The sequence below is a fragment of the Momordica charantia genome (assembly GCF_013281855.1).
Source record: "Momordica charantia cultivar OHB3-1 chromosome 2 unlocalized genomic scaffold, Mcharantia_2.0 BLBB01000002.1, whole genome shotgun sequence".
NCBI lineage: Eukaryota > Viridiplantae > Streptophyta > Magnoliopsida > Cucurbitales > Cucurbitaceae > Momordica > Momordica charantia.
The window spans coordinates 10327659-10347294 of NW_028275160.1; the positions used below are offsets into that span (position 1 = coordinate 10327659).

A 19636-nucleotide genomic window follows, 5' to 3' on the forward strand; every position below is an offset into this window, starting at 1 on the left:
TTAAATTAATATTCATTTTCCAAATCTGATACTTAATACAAATTCGAAAATACTATAGAGATGAAATACAACTCTATTTTTGTTTTCACCAAGTAAACGCAACTTATAAATAAATTTGGATATTAAAAAATAAAGAGAGAGAGAGAAAAAAAAAAAAAACCAAAGTGCCCTCCTTAGAAGACTTGGGAGAGAAACAAGAGAAATCCTTTGGTTTATGAAAAGTGGAAAAGAAAAATCCCACATCGGTTGGAGCAGCAGAAAGGAACAAGGAAGAAGCTTATAAAATCGGAAATGTAAGAGAGAAATTTTCATACCTTTCTCGGCCTTTTGGCTAAGATCAAGTGTAGTATCTGTTCTTATCAGTTTAATATCTGATACGTGGGCCATCGGCCCACATGATATTAAATTAATTTTTCTAGGGGGAAGGCCCACCACGGTAGCTTGCTACCCGGGTCTTCGAGCGTCGCCCAAGCGTTGCACTGCTGCTTGGGCCTGGCGCACCCCTCCAAACTTCAGTCCAAGACTTTTGGCCCGTTTACAGGCTAAGTCCAGTGCGGCCTAAATCCCAGTATGATTAGGCCCACTAATTTTTTGTTCACCAATCCAACAAGTGGTTTTGATAGCTGGATTAAGAATTAATTAAAATTTGAATTAAGGAAAAACTAGGTGTCGTCTTCTGTCACCGTTTGGTCTCTGCCACTACTAATCAGCAACCTGTGCTTATATTCTTTCAAATTACTTAGAGAAGATTTCTATTTGAGAAAATGACCTTTAACTCGGCGATTAAAATAACCAAAAAATAAAAATAAAAAAATAGATGACAGAATTTTTATATTTATAGATTTTATGCATGGTGCAATATTTATATATACGAGGAAACTATTTTTCACAATTTCTCTGTATTTTTAAAATTTTTTAATATATTTCTAAACTTTCAATTTTTTTATCTTATTAATTCAAACTCCATTAATTTAATGTTACGTGTTTTCTTATAAATCGTTCTATAAGTGAAGTGATGAAACAATTTCAAGCATAATAATTTCGAGTAAAAATTATTTTTTCAAAATCAGTACTTCCAAACATACTCTTGGAGTACTTTTGACATGGTGAAGAACATTTTTGCTAGGGCTAAAAGCATTTTTGAATAAAGCGCGAAAAAGCCTCTGGAAAGTTTTTTTTTTTTTTTTTTTTGAAACAATGCAAAAATACTTTTGAAATGAACGGAGAAGTGGTGAGACGTGCGGAACCACATAGTGGATTACTTATATGACACAAAGAAGGTTGAATCATAACTTGTTATCAAACACTTCTTTTTTTGTTTTTTGTTTTTTGTTTTTTTTGAAACAAGTTATATCAAGCACGTTTTACTAATTTTCCAAGGTGTATTAAATGAACTTAATTCCTTAGGTTTTACAAACTATATTATTTTAAAGTTTTCTCAAAAGAAATAATTTGGATTAACAAGAAATGTAACTTCAAACGAGCAATAAATCAACCAAGATATATGAGTGAAGGCCACAGAGAACAACTCTACCCTTTATTTTCTAGAAACTTTGATTATGAATAACAGAGAGAGAGAGAGGGAAATAAATAGAATTAACATTAAAAGGATTAAAAATCAAAGGCTATTGGTGGGACACAAAATTAAAGTCTAAACTTTAATCAAGTGCTAGTCTTATCTTTCGTTCTTCATGGAGCAATTTGGCAAAACTTGGCAAGAGCTTCCTCATTGCTACCTTCCCCTTCAACTATCTCAAATTTTCCGGTTTCCAAATTTACTCTCGACACCGGTTTCTTCAGCAGATCCTGTCCAATCTTCACAAGCTTTTGTAAATTATCTTGAGTCGCTATATCCATTGATGCAGTATCACCAGTTAACGTGTCATCCTGTTCATACATAATATCCTCATATTCTTAAAAAAAACTCCGTAGGACAAAAAGGTGGAGTCGTACCGAAGGTGAGTAGGTTTACAATTTTGTGATGAACATGTTTGATTTAGTTAAATTAAAATATTAAGTATCTTCAACCTAGTCAATAAAAGTAGCTATGTGATCCTTGTTAAGTGGTGGTTAAAAATCTATAATCTGAGTAGGGTTAAAAGTTCAATCTCCACCCTCGCACATTATTTGAACTAAAAAAAAAAATACTCGAAAAAATGTAAAAACTTCTCTTAAATTATAGGGCTTAAGAGTTATTACTGTCGCAATCAAATTATATCATTATAACTCAAAAAATGAGAAAACCGTCATTAAACTATAAGAGTTATTACTGTTGGGTGTGTTGCCCTAAACTCGTAGTTTGTATTTATGTAGAAACAAATGTATATTCAATAAAGTTTTATTCAATAAATTTGTTGTTGAATTCATAACATTGCATTGTCCAAAATCCAATAAACTAAACATCCAAGGTTATTATCATGTAACCAAGACAGTATATATACTAGGTATATATTTGATATACTAGGTATATATTTGATATACCCCTGATATACGAGTGAATAATGTTCCGTGAATAACCTAAAGGGTCTATAGTATATGGATAAGGCTGGGTACATTATCCTGACAACACTATGGATACAACTCACTTTGTAAATGTTACAGACGACTCGATCCAGGTCGTTCGTGTAGAGACATACTAGTGGGGGTATCCTATACAATGAGTTTGTATAAGATCGGACCGCGAAATAGCCAAGCTTTAGATGTAACACCGTTAACTAATAGATTACTATTTCTTAGGATGACCAGGCAACTCATTCTCAATCCTGAGTGAGTTATGGACTCCTGCCTATGAGAGCTCGTCCTTTGATCTGTATGGGTGAGAGTGGCCCGAGTCGCCGACTCAACATTCCTACCATTTTGGGGATGAGACCAAGTGAGGAGTTGGGAACATAACTTCACAAGATGGAATTCACTCCTCCCCGACCTTAGGGGAGTAGATAAGTGTTCTCTTAAATGCTGACTCCGGGACTTGAACAAGGGGCCCCACCCTCTCATTGGCCCGAGAGGGACTTCCGGTTATTGGTTGGACCATAACCGGGTTGTTCATTAGAGGAACAGTGTATTTAAGGAGCAAGATGTAACTTAGGGATAAAATGGTAATTTGACCCAAATTGAGTTACGAGCACTTGTGAAGGATTGACTTGCCATTAATGGTTGTATATGTGTGGACACGAAAATATTCTGCAGTGAGAAGAGTGCAGCTGCGGGTCTTTAGTGGAGTGACTTGTAGTTAAATGTTGATTAACTCGGTCAATGAGTTTGACCGATTAATCTCGTATCGTTGGAGCTTCTTATCTGTAGGTCCATTAGGTCCGCTTGCTAGATCATAACGGGTAAAACGAGGATCAAGTTTTTTGAAAAATTTTGAAATGTTCAAATTGCTCCAAGAATTATATGTGTAGTGATACATTATAATATATAGTTAATTCTAATTGAAACTATATATTATGAGAGAAATTACTTGAATGAGATTCAAATAAAATTAATATGAATATGATTCATATTGAAACTAAAGGTTAAAATAATGTGCCTACATTACAACTATAAGTTATATAAGAGAGAAATACTATAAAATATGATTCTATTTTTGTAATAAATAATTAAGTGTTACTTATTTATTTGATATATATATATATATATATATATTTTTTAATTAGATTAATAATTAATAATTATTTATTAATTAATATGATTAATTAATTAAATATATATATATATATTAATTAATATTATTTATTAATAATATTAATTAATTTGCAGGGGAGTGTGAAGTTAAGTGACGTAGGATAACTCCCCACGTCACTGTTCTTGGTTTTGGTTTATTGCAGAAAAGTTCTGCAAAAACAGAACAACGAAGCCTAAAAAGAACCCCAGCATCTTTCTCAAGCTCTCTCTCATCGGTCCCATAGATCCATATTGAACGCTTCCACAAGCGTGTTCTCGGTACCCAGAGGATAGCACAGAAGGTCTATTGGTGGTGTTCGTTGGTTTAATTCATTGAAGAAGTGTTCTTCAAAGGTAAAAGAAAAGTTCTTTCCCCTGTATTTTCATTATTGAATGTTTGATTTTGTTTCTAAAAAATTCATGAACGATGATCCACTCTCGATCCGGGATTCACATCCTATCAATTAAACTAAAAGTCTAAATCTTAAACCACCCTAAAACTAGTGTCATTATTGCAATTAGACCCTTAAACTTATATAACTATGCAATTAAACTCATAGAACTACTCTTAACGAGAGTTATAAAAGTAGTGTTTAATTGTATCAATTTTATAACTCTTGAAAGCCATTTCTCAAATTAAAAGTTAACTCGAATGTAAAATTTGTAACAAGCCTTATAGTTTAAAGGATCGTAAACCTAAAACATATATTTCTCATCTTTGCCTATCATCATTTTGTCAATGAATATCCTACATATAAAGAGGGGTTTTGTATTAGAGTTACCTGAATTCGAAGATAATTTTGATCGACATGCGAGGATTGGAAAAGGGTGGAAACATGGAAATCAACCATATCAGAACTAGCATCAGAGAGGAATTCAATGATTGGGTTGGAACCCCTGAGTTGAAAAATCCAACTGAAGGCTCCCCATTTGAGGCCTGATTTGCATTGTACTTCTCTTCATGCTTAGGCAAGCCCGTCCCTAGAGATAGAACAAGCATCCTTTCTGTTTCATTTGTTCTAATCTTTGAGTTTTCTTCGTGATGCATTTCAATCTCTCTATTGATGTGGGATATCGCCGCCAGTGTCTGTCGAATTTAGATATAACTTTTGAAACAATGAAGAGTACTCCTTGACAAATTACGTTTTAAGAACTACTTTGATATGATATTTGATTATATACTCTCAAAATCTTATTGGTATATGCATTGTCCAAGATTAGACACTCAATGATTAATTCTTCCAAGAGTCTAAAAGTGTTTATAGAAGTATTTTATATAAAAATACTACTTTAAAATGTCAACAACATGAACTCGAGCTTAAAAGTGGTTTTTACCACTTTTTAAAATACTTTTAGAGAGACGCAGTTAATAATAATAAAAAAATGTATCTTACACTCAAAATTTGGTTAATTTTTTTATTTTTTTATTTTTTAATTTTAATAAATAGTATGACTTCCTTAAAAAGACTGTCATCAAGCTAAGAAGATAAGGAAGCCAAAAGGCAGAACTATAATTTTTTTACCATGTAGGATATTAGAAAAACAAAAGGCAAACTATATCTTTTTATCTCTCAAATTTGGGAAATAATTTTATTTGGTCTTCAGAAGTTTTAAACCTTATAATCTGATCCTCAAAGCTTTAAATTTCAATATATAAACCTAAGTGTTACTAAATATTTATTAATTAACTTTATATGTTTTTATGTCTTTTTTTATTACAACAAATATGTGGATAGAGAATTCAACCTTGGACCTTAAGAAAAAAACCAAAATGCCTTAATTGTTGAACTAAATTTATAGGTTATTTAATGCTGATATAACTAAATTTATTTTCTTTCCATCTCCCCCTCAAAATAAATATATTTTGAAAAAAATAAATAAATAAAAGCATCATCAAGTCAAGAAAAGATAAGAAAACTCGATCTGCCAATGTGAACTTAGCTCAACTGGTTAAGGTACCTATTTTCAACTATAAAGTTGTGAGTTCAAATCTCCATCTACATCGATTGTACTAGGAAATAACTCTCTCTATTTATTTATTTATTTATTTCTCCTTTAAAGTGACTCAAAGTTTTGCATTTTGCATTTTGCGAAAAAAAAAAAAGAAAAAAGAAAAGAAGATATTTTTTGATCCCCTTATATCAATGAAGAACGTGGTTGGTTGGAGTTGGAAATGAAAGCTTTCAATTTGTTATTGGGACCGATGCTAATTTATGTCCAACCTCACCTCATCCTTCTTTATTCAAAGCAATACTTTTCTACCGGAATCCCTAAAAAAGCAAGAAAATAAATAGAAAGAAAAAATGTGCGCAAACATTTTCTCAAAAAAAAAAAAAAAGAAAACAAAGTGCATAAATTGAAACGTCTTTTGAAAGAGGAAAAACCAGATAGAAGAGAAGACGGTAACGTTTCTGTTTCTTGTTTTTAATTTCTCAGGGTTTAGGGTTTAAAAGTTTGGTAACTATTTTTTGTTTATTGTTTTTATTTTAAAGAAATGTTATAATTGTGTTGAAATTTTAGAAATAACAAAATTAAGGTTTTTTTTGTTTTTGTTTTCAATTTTTCTTTTCAAAAAATAAATAGAAGCATTAATTTATCATTTGTATTTTACAAAATGCATAATAAATATAAAAAATAAATATTAGATAAAATTTAAATATTTGATTTTAACAATTTTTATATTAAATTTAATTTTTTTAATTAAAAATTTTAGAGAACGATAAATCAAAAATGATTTCAAATATGTTTATATTCTTTTAGTAAAAAAAGAAAAAGAAAAAGATAGTAGAAAAAATTATCGAACACAATTTTATTTCAATTTATTAAGAAAATAAAAAACAATAACCCAACCCTAAATTTCCAGTTGTGAAATGAAGGAGCGAGGCTCACGTGGTAAATATTAATATCATTTGCAAAAGAAGCTCCCCTGTAAAGTAAGAATATTTTTTTGTGGATACGAAGATTTGGAAAAAAATATAACCAAAAATATATTTATGGGTCATTTGTTTTATTTTATTCCATGAACAACAGAAAAAAAAAAGGGAAAAAAGAGATATTTATATGGGAGGGTACTCACAGGTTTATTTACTGCAATGGCCCCATCAATAACATCATACGTGCGCGAGTGGTCTTTGCTTCGTCGTCCTTTGTTTCGAAGAAGTGCGCTGGTAAATACGTCGGCGCAACTGAAGTAGCTAGACACACATCTGCCACCCGTGAATTCTTCAATACATTCTTTTTTGCCTGTGTATTCAAGATATACTTATATAACATGATACTTAACAAGTTTGTAGAAATTTAAAGAAAAAATTAGCAATCTAAGAGAAACAATATCAAAATTTCTACCAAATTTCTTACAAGTTAATAGAAATTACAAATTTTCTAATTGAGATCTTTCTCTAAATTTCTGTCCATCACAAATATCATGTCATGTAAATTTATGGATCTTAATCTTAACACTAAAGAGTATAGTTGAAAAACGTTAAAGGAGAAGAATCGAATTAAAACTGTTTAAACATGAAAGATTAAATTGAAAAAATACGGAACTAAAACATTTATTTAGTATTTTACCATTACCAGTGAAAGTATTTTGATTCTATCTTGTATTTAATAAAAATTGAAGACAATTTTTTATTTTAATTTTAAATTTGGAGATGTGAGAGAACAACTATAAAAACTAAGGACTAAATTTATACCATAAAATAAAACTCATACCGACAGTAGTTTCAAAAATTAAATTTCATTATCATTACATCGCTGGTGGTGAAGATAACCGGCTGGAGAATCTTAATATCGTAGCTTGGAATTACGACTTCAGTCAACAACTGTTTCAGAGTCAAATCACCGACCAGATCATTCACCAGTTTCCTCAGGTACTTCCCATCGTACTTCGGCCCTGTGGCTTGCCCAAAGAGATTGAAAACCGAGCCAAGAAAATGCCTATATATAACATTTGAAGCACCATCTCAATTCAGTAAACAAAAACAAGTGAGTTTCAGATAAGAACTTACCCTCGTTGAGGAAAAATCTTCGGAGTCTCCTTTAGGTAAAACTCTGTAATATCCTTCGCTGCAAACATGGGCCGATTGTTGTCGTTCTTGTTCGGAGCTGTGAGCATAGCGCTGACTAGCCCACCCGTGCTCGTCCCAGCAATTACGTCGAAGTAATCGGCCAATCTCACATCTGGACCGTCCAATTCCTATTGAACCAACCCAAAAGATTCAACGTAAGGGAGAAGAAGGACCGTTGTTCCAAGCTTAAAAATTGTATAAGAAAAATTAAGACTGTTAGAACATAAAACTTTATCCATCCAACTGCCTTGACTAGCAGTTGTTAGACTGTTGAGAAATATCTTATAGTGGTTTATAACAATTGTCGCAATAAACCTTATTTATGTTGTTATAAGAATATACCTGAAGCTTGGATTCGAGAAAAGCGAGGATGGTTCCGGGGATGATGCCTCGGATGCCGCCGCCGTCGATGCTCAGCACGGTTATGAATTTGCCCCTTCCAAAGTTTGCATCCATTTTATTTATTTTCTTTGGTTTTTTTTTTATATTTTGATTGAAGATCGAAGGTGTTTTTGGTGAAGGCAGCTGTGGAATTAGTTTTTTGAAGTTTTGAAGGATATGGAGCTGTGAAAGCCAAAGAAATTGAGGATGCCAAAGGAGGAGAATCAAGAACTATGATAAAATCGTAAAGAAGAGCTACGATTCCTTTCGTCAAGATTGGTGACTAGAGTCTAATTATGACCAAATTAAATAATGGATAGGGTCCTCTTTTCAATATCAACATCACTCTTCTTCGGATACCCTTCTTTTATTATTATTTTTTCCCTTTGTAATAATAATTTAATTGGGATATAAAACTATATTTACGTATTTTGTTTGTGTGTAGACTTTCTAATTTTTTATTTGTCGAGATTGAAAAGATAAAAGTGCAAGAGACCTAACAATGGTTTATAATAGATATGGACTACTCCTCTCATAGCCAATTGGTTATGCGATGGAATTCCATACAGAATCCAAAAGTTCAAATGAGCATTGGGTCTAAAAATGGGATCTGACCAAGATCGTTTGAGCCAAAAAGAGCCACGATGAGCTGGAACCCCCATGAATATTGATAGAGAGTAATAGACACACTCAAAATGGGATTGGATTGCAAGTCGAATATTACCGAATATGTTTGATAGAGTTCTTGTTTTTTGTTTCTCGTTTTTAGTTTTGTTAAGAAATCTAAGACTTCGACAACTATTTATATTTTTGTTTCTCATTTCTAAATGAACGCTCGCAAAATTATGTAGGAATTTTGATAACAATAGAAATAAGTTTCTTGTCTCTCGTTCCAATTTCTAGTTTTTTCCGAAAGATAAATAAAATTATTGGTCTATTCTTATAAAATGCATAATATATATTAAAAAGTATTAACAATGTAAAAAAATTGAGTAGTTAATTAAAAAAGTTAATTTTCATATAAATTTTTTACTTTTTAAATTTTAAATTTAATGGTTTCCTTTTTTTTCCAATAAAAAAAATAAAAAACAAGAAATGTAATTATGTTTTTCTTTATTAAAAAAAAAAAGAAACAACAAACAAAAAAGAGGAAGTTACCCAATGACCCTCCAAGCACCGTAATTAATATATGGTAGCTGGTTAAGAGTGTCAAAGATGTACAACGCCGAAAAGGTAAAAGTGTTGGTTGGGGATGTTGATTTCTTGACTTACTTCCACACGTATGATTTGATGCACGTGGAATGGGGATCGAATTCACAATCTCTTGATCGAAAATATATGTTTTTTATCGTAGAGCTATGTTTACTTTGACCACTTTTATGTTTATTTAATAATTATTATTCATTATAATAAATAAATAGATATATATAAGTAACCCAACTAAACATAATAAATTTTAAATTTGAATTAAGAATTAAAAAAAATTCAGAAGATGGAAGTTTTATTGAATCTGAGTACGTTCCGGGATCACTACGTGCTTCTGCCTTTCATCTTGGACCTTGTCCTAGTCTGTGGATCTTTTTCACTATCATTTCATTCTCCACCGAACGTTAGACATCCTACAAATCGAATAAAACTAGGTGAGAAAAGAAAAAATGATTAACAAAAAAAAAATTTGCTTCATCTCGGATTGTCTTGGACTAATCTTGGTTCGAGATCAGCCCGAGATGTGTCTCGGTCATGTCTCGATCCAAATTGCACCGCGATTGAATGCGGGATTGAATTATTCAATCCCGGTGCAATATAACTTCAATCTCGGATCGGGTATTGATCCACGACAACGATTTGAACCACGTTTTTGTTTCAAATAACTCCATTCCAGTAGAATTTATTGATGAGGAAATATTTCAAATAATTTCAACAAGTTTAAAATAAAAATGTTGAAAGTGTAACATTCCTAACTTTTCAAAAGTGAAAATGTAGGGACAATGATTTTAGATAGTGTGCGAGGATAATGATCAAACACGTGGACAACTATATTTGTTTGAGAGGATTTAAAAAACATAATGGAGTTCAACCCATAGGTAAAACATGAGTTTAGAATTTGGTGGAATAGGTGGGTGAAAATTTAATATATCATAAATACATATTTATTAACCCACGAGGATAAATTCATCTTTTCCAAAAGATAAAAAATTGAAGAAGTCAAATATAAGGGGGTGGAATCACAAACTGTTTGTTTAAGAGGAGGTCATAAATCCAAAATAAGTTATGGGAGGGGTCGTATATTCAACATTTAATTTCTCGAAGCTATCTTATCTTCTCAAATTCTTTCATCTCATGTCATCTTTTCTCCTCTCTCCCCCTCTTTTATATCTTCCATTCATTTATATATTAACAATTTTAGGGAGAGTGACATCCTTACACTTTCTACAAAATTTTCTCTAAAGGGGAAAGAAGGAATATTTGACGGTTTACCAATGTATCTTCCTCCATGGCAAACTAAACCATTTTGGTGAAGTTTTTTATTTTCTCCAAATCTCACAAAATCATCTTCCCTCTCTTCTAGCTCACCTAAAAAGTTTGGATATCTTGAATCCAAGTTCCTCTCCCCAACTCGGACTTCCTCTCACCCACATTTTGCATCCAAAAATTTAGGCCATAACAACATCGAGGCAGAAAGGGAGGACACTACAACAAAATTGACCTTTAACTGACATTGTATTTATATGATGTCGTTTCCGCAATCGACATTGAATCGCGTGTGTCATCATAGTCTACAATGTCGTTTCTTGAACGATGTCGATTATGAACCGACATCAAATTAACCGACATTGTAGGTCTTCAATGTCAGTTATTTTAATATCGGTTTTTAACCGACATGGTATCCGTGTTATCGTAGCCTATGACGCAGTTCCCAATTGAATCGTTTGTCCGAATAATGCCGGTTGTTAACTGACAATGAAATAACCGACATTGTTTTTTTTTTTTGTAACTGACATTGTTTACGTTTAATATTAATGAAGATTTACGATAACAATTCTCTATGATGTGATTAGTTCTAAACTGACATTGTTTATAAAAAACTCGCAACAAGAAAACTAATAAAATCTTGTATAAACCATATCTAAATACCTTTAAAACCTATATCAAAATACTTCCCAATAAAATAACCCATACTTTCAATAATCCACTACACAATTGCGTCATCCAATACTAGTACTTTTCTAGGCTTCAACACAATCTAATCACCACCATATCAATACAATCTAATGATACTAATAAGTTTCACACACAAAACATCTCCAATGCAATCATCACAAATTTCAATACACCTCCAATAGAATTCAGCAACCACAACACTTACATAATTCAATAACATTCACAACGTTAGTACACAACTTTCATAAACTAATATAAGTTCTTTGACTGAGTAACAATAATTTGCTTCATTAAAAATTTAAAATGAACAAAATGAGCAAAATGTTAATTAGCTCATTAATGTAATGGTTCCAGATTTAGCATATTAAAAGCTAAAATAATAAAACTGTATCTACTAACCCTTACCAAACTAAGTGTAATTCACAACCTATCTGACCCAATTCATCATGTACCTCATTTGGTTCGGCTTGAGCCTACAACTTTTAAGAACTACATGTAAGAAATGAGAAGTAATATAAGTATTTCAAATATGAAAAGTGGAAATCAAGGTTAGTTTTTGAATTCAACTAAGTGTCTTGTCTGTCACAAAACCTTTCATACTCTCTTTGAAGAGCTCAAACCTATTAATGGAAAAGGTAAATCAGATTTAATGAAAAAAAGAAGAAGAAACTACCCACTTTTCCATTATGCAGAGAAGAAACTAGAAACCAAGGACCGATAACAATTTCTGTTTTTGGTTTTTGTTTTTTTGGTTTTTGGTTTTCTCTTTTTAAAATAAAAACCATATATGTTTGATAACATTTTTTGTTTTTTGTTTTTAAAAAATAGAAAACCAAACATGTTCGGTAACTATTTTTAGTTTTCTATTTTTATAAAGTTAGAAAATTGAAAATACATATTAGGGTGAGAAAATTCTATGTAGGGTAGAGATGACAATGGTGTGGGTGCGAGTGAGGATGCTCTCCCACATTCTCGTGCTCGTGAAAATTGTTAATCCCCGTCTCCCTCTCATTCTTCGATATCAGAGATGTTCTCGAGAAAAATTATATGTTTTATAATTGTTTTTAATTATTTTTAGAATTTAAAAAATAAAAAACGTGTAATAAATATATATCAATTATTTATAAAATGAAATCGGGGATGAGGTCGGGACATGCATTTCCTATTTTTGGTACCCGACTTTGCGGAAATTTTTGTCATCTCTATTAAGTTTAGAGAGATGTAAATAAATTTTTGGAAGATAAATTTTAGAGAGATAAATAAAAAGATTTAGAAAAAAAAAACTAGTGAAAGAAAAGCTACCAACAAAAAGAGAAAGAAAAGAAAAATTTTAGAGAAAAAAAGTAAAGTCGAGAGGAAAAGATAGGTTAAAGAAGAAAAAAAAAAGAAATTAGAAAGAAAGAGAAAAATTATAGTGGAAAATAATTTAGAGATAAAAACAAGATTCAAAATATAATTTTTACAGAAATAAATAAATACAAAGATAAATAAAAATTACGTGAAAGAAAATTGAACGAGAAAAAAGGATATAATTTTCAAAGGGAAAATAGATTAGGAAGAAAAGTTATAAAACACAAAATTTTAGAGGAAAAAAAGTTCGGAAAAATATTAAATTTTAGAGAGAGAAATGAAACTGATCTGTTAGAAATAAAAAATAAAAAATAAAATACATAGAGATGGAAAATTTGGAGAAGAAGACACAAATCATAATAAATATTCAAAATATGAAAATTTTAGAGATAGAAATAAATTTTGTGGAGAGAAATTTAGAAAGAAAAAAATTTTAGAACGAGAAAGAAAATTTTTAGAGATAAATATGAGAAAGACAAAAAAGTTGGGTAAAGAAAAAATAAGATTTTGAAAAATAGAAACCTGTTTTTGATTTTGATTTTTTTTCTGAAGTTTACATAGAATTTTAAAATGGGTCTTAGAAAACAAAAAACAGAAAATTGAATTGGTTATCAAACAATCCTGTTTTTCAAAAACTAAAAACCATAAATCAAAAACAAAAAACGAAATCGTTATCAAATGGGTCGTAAATGTTGGAGTGCAAACAGAATCCCCACATTGGTTAGGAGATGGGGTGATTCATGGTATTTTAAGGTAATACAATTATCTCAATTTGTACGAGGCAGTGAAACAAAAAACAAAGTGGTGAGAGTTATGCCTAAAACGGACAATATCATACCATTGTAGACATACTCAAGGTACTTGGGATACCATTGTCCTTAACAAGTGTGGTATCAGAGCCATGGTAAAAAAAACTAGCCTTGTGGGAAGAATCATCGGGGAACGAACAAGATGATTGGTAAGTCTAATAGTCATTACGAAACTTGTAGATGGATCTCAAAATAGAACAAAAAAAGTGCTCGAGGTGACGAGCAAGACATGTCCTATCAAGTCGGGGCAGATTGATAGGAAGCTGATCATAGTCTGGTAGACTGATAGGAATACTAAAACAACACCTGGTGTTCCCACAAGGTGATCCCATGGAGCGAGTACTCTATCTGGACGTGTTGGATAGAAGCATACTTAGAGTTTAAAAGATTATCCTATTAACACTAAAAGATAGTGGAAAAGAAAAAGAAAGAAATACCAGAAACTATAGAGATATCCATGCCTCTGTAATGATCCACAAAAATGTGGACACTATCCTTAAAAAATTGAAACTTTTTTCCCTTTTCCTTTTCCTTTTTTTTTTCTTTTCTTTTTTCATTAACTAGTTGGAGAAAGGAATCTGTCAAGGCTTGTGTGAAATTGAGTGATCAGTGGAAGCAGAGCTGATGGGTAAAATTTAATGAAGTGTGGCCACAAAGATGGAAAAAAGTTATTGGCTTTTTTCATTGTCAATTATTTATTGTTAACTAAATCAAGTGATTCATAAGACACTTAACTGAGTTAAAAATGTTTTCTCTTGTTAAAAAAGTTGTGAGTTCGAGTTTCCATTTTCCACGCTATTGTATTAAAAAAAAACATATCTTTTATTTATCCAATTAATTATGGTTAAATATATAGTTGTTATTGTTGAATTATTATGTTGTTAAGATCTTAAAAATTTTTAGCTCGGATTACAAAATTAGTTCTTGCTATGTCTATTAGGGTTCTTGGACTAACGTTAAATTTTTTTTTAATTACCTAGAAGTCAATTATCCTTTGGCCTTTTTGTCCCTATATTTGGGATATACGCATTGTCCCATAGTTAAATTAAATTTGATCTATGAACTTTTTAGAGTGATCTTTAACAATCTTTTGAACTTTAAAAATTATTCAATGGATCGCTAAATTATTTTCAATATTGTTTCTTGTATAATAAGTGTTTGAATTTAAAAAGTGTTTAAGAGGTCTTTGAACTCTTAATTTATTGTCTAATAGATTTTGGGTCTATTACTATTATAAACCTCATGGATATTTTAGATACAAAATTGAAAGTTTAGAGACATATTGACCACTTTTCAAAATTAATTTAGAAGATCTATTAGAAAAAATTAAAAGTTAAGAACCCGTTTAATAATCATTTTACTTTTTGTTTTTGGTTTTTTGTTTTTAGTTTTTTAAAAACAGGGTTATAACCAATTCTTTTTTTTTTGTTTTTCAACCACCATTTTGAAAATCTATGTAAATATCAAAACCAAAAAAAAAAATTTCAAAAATAGATTTATGTTTTTCAAAATCTGATTTTTTCTTCTCATACCCTACTTTTTTTTCTTTCTCATATTTATCTCTAAAAAAAATTATTTCTCACTCTAAAACTTTTGTTCTTTCTAAATTTCTCTCACAAAATTTATTTTTCTCTCTCTAAAATTTTCATATTTTGAATATTTATTATTATTTGTGTATCTCTCCAAATTTTTTTGTATTCTTTATTTTTATTTTTTTCTTCTAATAGTTCGTTTTATTTCTCTCTAAAAATTTAATGTTTTTTTATAACTTTTTTCTCTCTAAAATTTCGTCTTTTATAAATTTTTTTTCTCTTCATAATCTATTTTTTACTCTGAAAATTATATCTTATTTTTTCGTTCAATTTTCATATTTTGAGTCTTGTTTTTATCTCTAAATTTGTTTTCACTATAATTTTTCTCTTTCTTTATAATTTCTTTTTTTTTCTTTAACATTTCTTTTCCTCTCGACTTTACTTTGTTTGTTTTCTAAAATTTTTCTCTTCTTGTCTTTAACTAGTTTTTTTTCTAAATCTTTTTATTTATCTCTCTAAAATTTATCTTCCAAAAGTTTATTTACATAACTTAAACTTGTATTTTCATGTCATGCCAAAACTTTCCGCATGGTCGGGTCCCAAAAATAGGAAATGCATGTCTAGACCCCATTCCCGTCCCCGATTCCATTTTTTAAATAACCAATATATATTTATTGCACTTTTTTTTTTTACTTCAATCCTAAAAATAATTAAAACCAATAATTTTTTCCAAGAATATCTCTTGGATCGAAGAACAAGCTGGAGATGGGGACTACAAATTTTCATGATCACGAAAATAGGAGAGAGCATCCTCAATCGCACCCACACTATTATCCACATAGAATTTTCTCTCTCTAATATGTATTTTCAATTTTCTAACTTTTAAAAAATATAAAACTAAAAATGGTTATCAAACATGTTTGGTTTTCTATTAAAAAAAAGGTTATGAAATATATATGGTTTTTGTTTTTTAAAAACATAAAACCAAAAACCAAAAACTAAAACCAAAAACAAAAAACAATGGTTATCAAACTTACCCTAAAACATCCACGACATATGCTTTTTAAAGTTTAGGAGTCTATGAGACACAATATCTGATTTTACAACACGAGTTAATTTAATTAGTCAGGATACTAGCAATCTATTAACATTTTTCAATGCTTTGAAAAAAATTCAAGGGTTAATAATGTTTAAAAATAAACTTTTAAACAGGGACATTACACTACTTCAAAACTAGGCTTAGACCACACAGTCAAGAATATATAGACTATGATTTTTCAACCATAATATATCGGTATGTTCAAGATTTTGAGAAGTATATATAAGTATTTTGTAGCTGTTATGTAATTTCATGTTTTTTCGTTTTTAAGAAAAGTTTTCAAAATTGTGTTTCCCATTTCCTCATTCTTGTTTTTAATCTTTTAGAAATATAATCGTTTGGTGATTGTTTTTTCTTCTTCTTCGTTTTAAAGAATGGTTTCCAAAATTGTGCTCAAATTTTGGAACGACAAAATTAAGTTTCTTTTTTATGGTTTTTTAATTTTTTTTTTCACTATTTTATCATTCTTAACTAATAAAATGTATAATAAATAATAAATAACAAAAACTAAATATAATATATAAGATTTGACTATTTAATTTAAAAAATTTATATAAAACTTTTACTTGTTAATTGATACTTTAGATAATAAAAAACAACAAATAGTTTCCAAACACATTTTTATTTGGAGGGAGGATCTCTCCAATCCAATTATACAAAATTCATGCCAAAATTAGATAAATAATTAAAATAATTTGTAGGTGGCAGCATTGATGACACAGAGAGAATTAGGTGACCAAATTTAAAAGCCTTAAGCTAAAAATGGCAACATCTGGTCAATATTACAGCAGGTTATGAGCTCTTGCCATCAACAGTGCAGATGCTTGACAGTGAGGCCAAAGGGCAGACTTAGCTGCTGATATGGACCTGGAAAAATTTCTAGTTCTTGTGGAGGGAGAACTTCCATACTAGTTGCCGCATGCCGCATGTCAAATATCTTTATTATTATAAAAAATAAAAATAAATATAGAAGCAATATTTTACTCTCCCTCATATTTCTCATTGTTATTTATGTCTTCAATTATTTTTTTTTATTCTCAATTTTTCTTCCTTAATTTTCTCCCTTCAAATTAAAAATTTTCATTTTTGTGGTAGAATGTTTGAACTTCAACTATTTTTACTTCACCTTAGGTAGGATTTTTCAATCTATTTTTAATTTTTGTTGTTCTTACTTTCTTTTTATCTATTCCATTCTAATCATTTTCATTTTTTTATGTAAAAAATATTTTAATGCATTCATCCACATGTGAAGAAATTAATCTCCAGATAGGTTATGTTTAATTTTTTTTTTCATTTTTAATTCAATAAAATAAAATTTTCAAATATTGCTTTTAAACGTGTGCGTCCCTCATAAAATATATCTATTTTTTATTTCTTATAATAATAATGATACTTGAAATGTGACCCCTTTAAATGGGAGGAGTATGAAAGTTCTCCCTACTCCGGGAGCACTAGAAATTTTCCCGGACATATCTAGATTAAGTGAGCTGATATGATCCGATGTGGAGCTTATTTGGGCTGGACAAGTGGTTGAATGTTTGTTAGGGATAAGTACACATGGAATTCAAATCACCAAAGTGGCTTAAATATTAAGAATTTATAACATTGTCTAAAGATGGCTTTTATGAATGGAGTCCGATCCTTTCTAATATATATTTTATAAAAAATAAACACACAATCATATCCAAAATTATGGAGCCCCAATTTCTCATTCTTTTGAAAATCTCAAATCCTAAGATCTCTCTCAAATATAGCTTCTTTCCCATTTATTTGAATACTCCAAATCCCTAAAAATTCCCTCACAGGAGTGCGTAGAAGAAGACTCCTCTCGCCTTCAGATTTTTGTTTTCTAACAGATTGCTTGGTGTTTTTCGCCGGAGGACAACCAAGGCGTAGGCCGCCACTGGTTCCGCGTGAAACACACACACTAGCCCGACCATGGCCACTAGAGCGCAAAGTTGGTCGTCGAATATTTGCAAAGACTGCTGCCATCTGCAAAGGGCTATTGAGTTACCAGATCTGTTTGTGGGTTGCCGAATCTGTTCGCGGGTCACCAGATTTGTTCATGGGTCAATTCTGGTCGCCAATCTCGCTGTTAGCCGCGTTCTAGGTGGTCTCACCATCAGACGTCGTTCTAAGTGGCCTCGCTATCAGTCGCTGCATGTGGGTCGTGGCGAGGAGGTCATCGCTGGGTTATTGCTCGTTGTCGGAGAAGATAGTTGAGGGAGGGGAGTGACGTGAAGAAGAAGACAGAGGGAGACCAACAACGTATACAGTATATATTATAAAAATGTATATATTATCATAGTGTAAGTTTGATAAAAAAAAATATTATATAATCTTTTATTTGAGTATATGTTTATCATACTGTGTATTAAAAAGATTAAAGTTAAAATATATTATATAATTGTCATTGTTATATAATCTAGTATATATTATATAACATTTTGGAAGAGTATATGTTAATCATACTATTGAAAAAAAGATGTGTGTAAAAATAAAAAGATGTAAAAAAAATAATAATGTAGGGAAGAAAATAGTTAAAATATGGAAAAAATATATTGGAGGAGTATATGTTCATCTACAATGTCTTTTTTTCTCTTTCTTTTTTATCCACCATAATGATATATTGCAATTTTTTTCTATTCAAGAGACGACCTACAATTGTTAAAGCATATAATAGCTTGGTGGAAGGTATATTTTTGGAATAAGTTTGTAAAAGAACATTATTAAAAAGAAAAAGTCTCGTAAAATATAGTTCATGAAGGTGTACCTGAACCACATGCTGGTAAAATGCAGGGAAACCACCAACATGAAGAAGACCTTAGCAAAGCCTTGGACATATTGAGAAGGTATAACATGAAGTTGAACCCCATCAAAGCCTTCGAAATATTTACCGACGTTTTCTACAAAACATCAGCAAATATAGACTTTTTCCCAACATTTTATCGAAACATCGGCAAAGTTTATAATTTTGGCGACATTTTGTTTTCGTCGGAGAAAATAACTTTTCTAGACAACTTTTTTAACGTTGGAAAATATTCCATCGGAAAAACAATAAGTTCTTGTAGTGAGTGGCCTCGACGTTCTTCAGCTTGAAGGGCATCAATTTATAGCAGTAGCGAGCCCTTGATCTGTTACAAAGAAGGTGTGCTCTAGGTCTCGGACATGCATTCTGATTTAGTTATAACCAGAGTAAGCGTCCATGACCGTGAGCAATTCAAGGCCGACCATCACATCGACCAGTTGGTGTTTATCAAGGGGAGGGGAAATTGTCTTTCGGCCAGACCTTGTTGAGGTTTGTGAAGTTAATGCACATCCGCCGTTTGTTGTTGGCATTTTTTACAAGTATAACATTGGAAAGCCACTGAAGTACTGTTCTTTTAACGTATGAAGTAGGCTTTGAGTAACTACTTAACTTCTGCCGTAATAGTCGCGCTTGCACGATATCTACAGAGTGTTGCTTTTGTTTTATGGGCTTATGTTCAGAGTTGACATCAAATCTGTGTGCCATGACTTCAAGAGTTGTTTCCAGCATGTCCTTGTGTGACCACACAAAGATGTTTGCAT

At 30.9% G+C, this 19636-nt stretch overlaps 1 non-coding gene and 1 pseudogene across 2 annotated transcripts; one reads left to right on the top strand and one right to left on the bottom strand.

Annotated features, from left to right (window-relative positions):
• Window positions 1-310: 310 nt before the first annotated feature.
• LOC148212790 (U2 spliceosomal RNA) lies at window positions 311-506 on the top strand. The gene has a single exon (XR_015789544.1). It is a non-coding gene; the product is annotated as a U2 spliceosomal RNA (small nuclear RNA).
• Window positions 507-1503: 997 nt separating this feature from the next.
• LOC111024762 (patatin-like protein 2) lies at window positions 1504-8403 on the bottom strand (annotated as a pseudogene). The gene is made up of 6 exons (XR_015789393.1): window positions 8076-8403; window positions 7674-7861; window positions 7416-7602; window positions 6740-6906; window positions 4446-4750; window positions 1504-1887 (listed from the first exon to the last, which is right to left on the bottom strand). The product of XR_015789393.1 is annotated as a patatin-like protein 2 (transcript).
• Between the last annotated feature and the right edge of the window lie 11233 nt (window positions 8404-19636).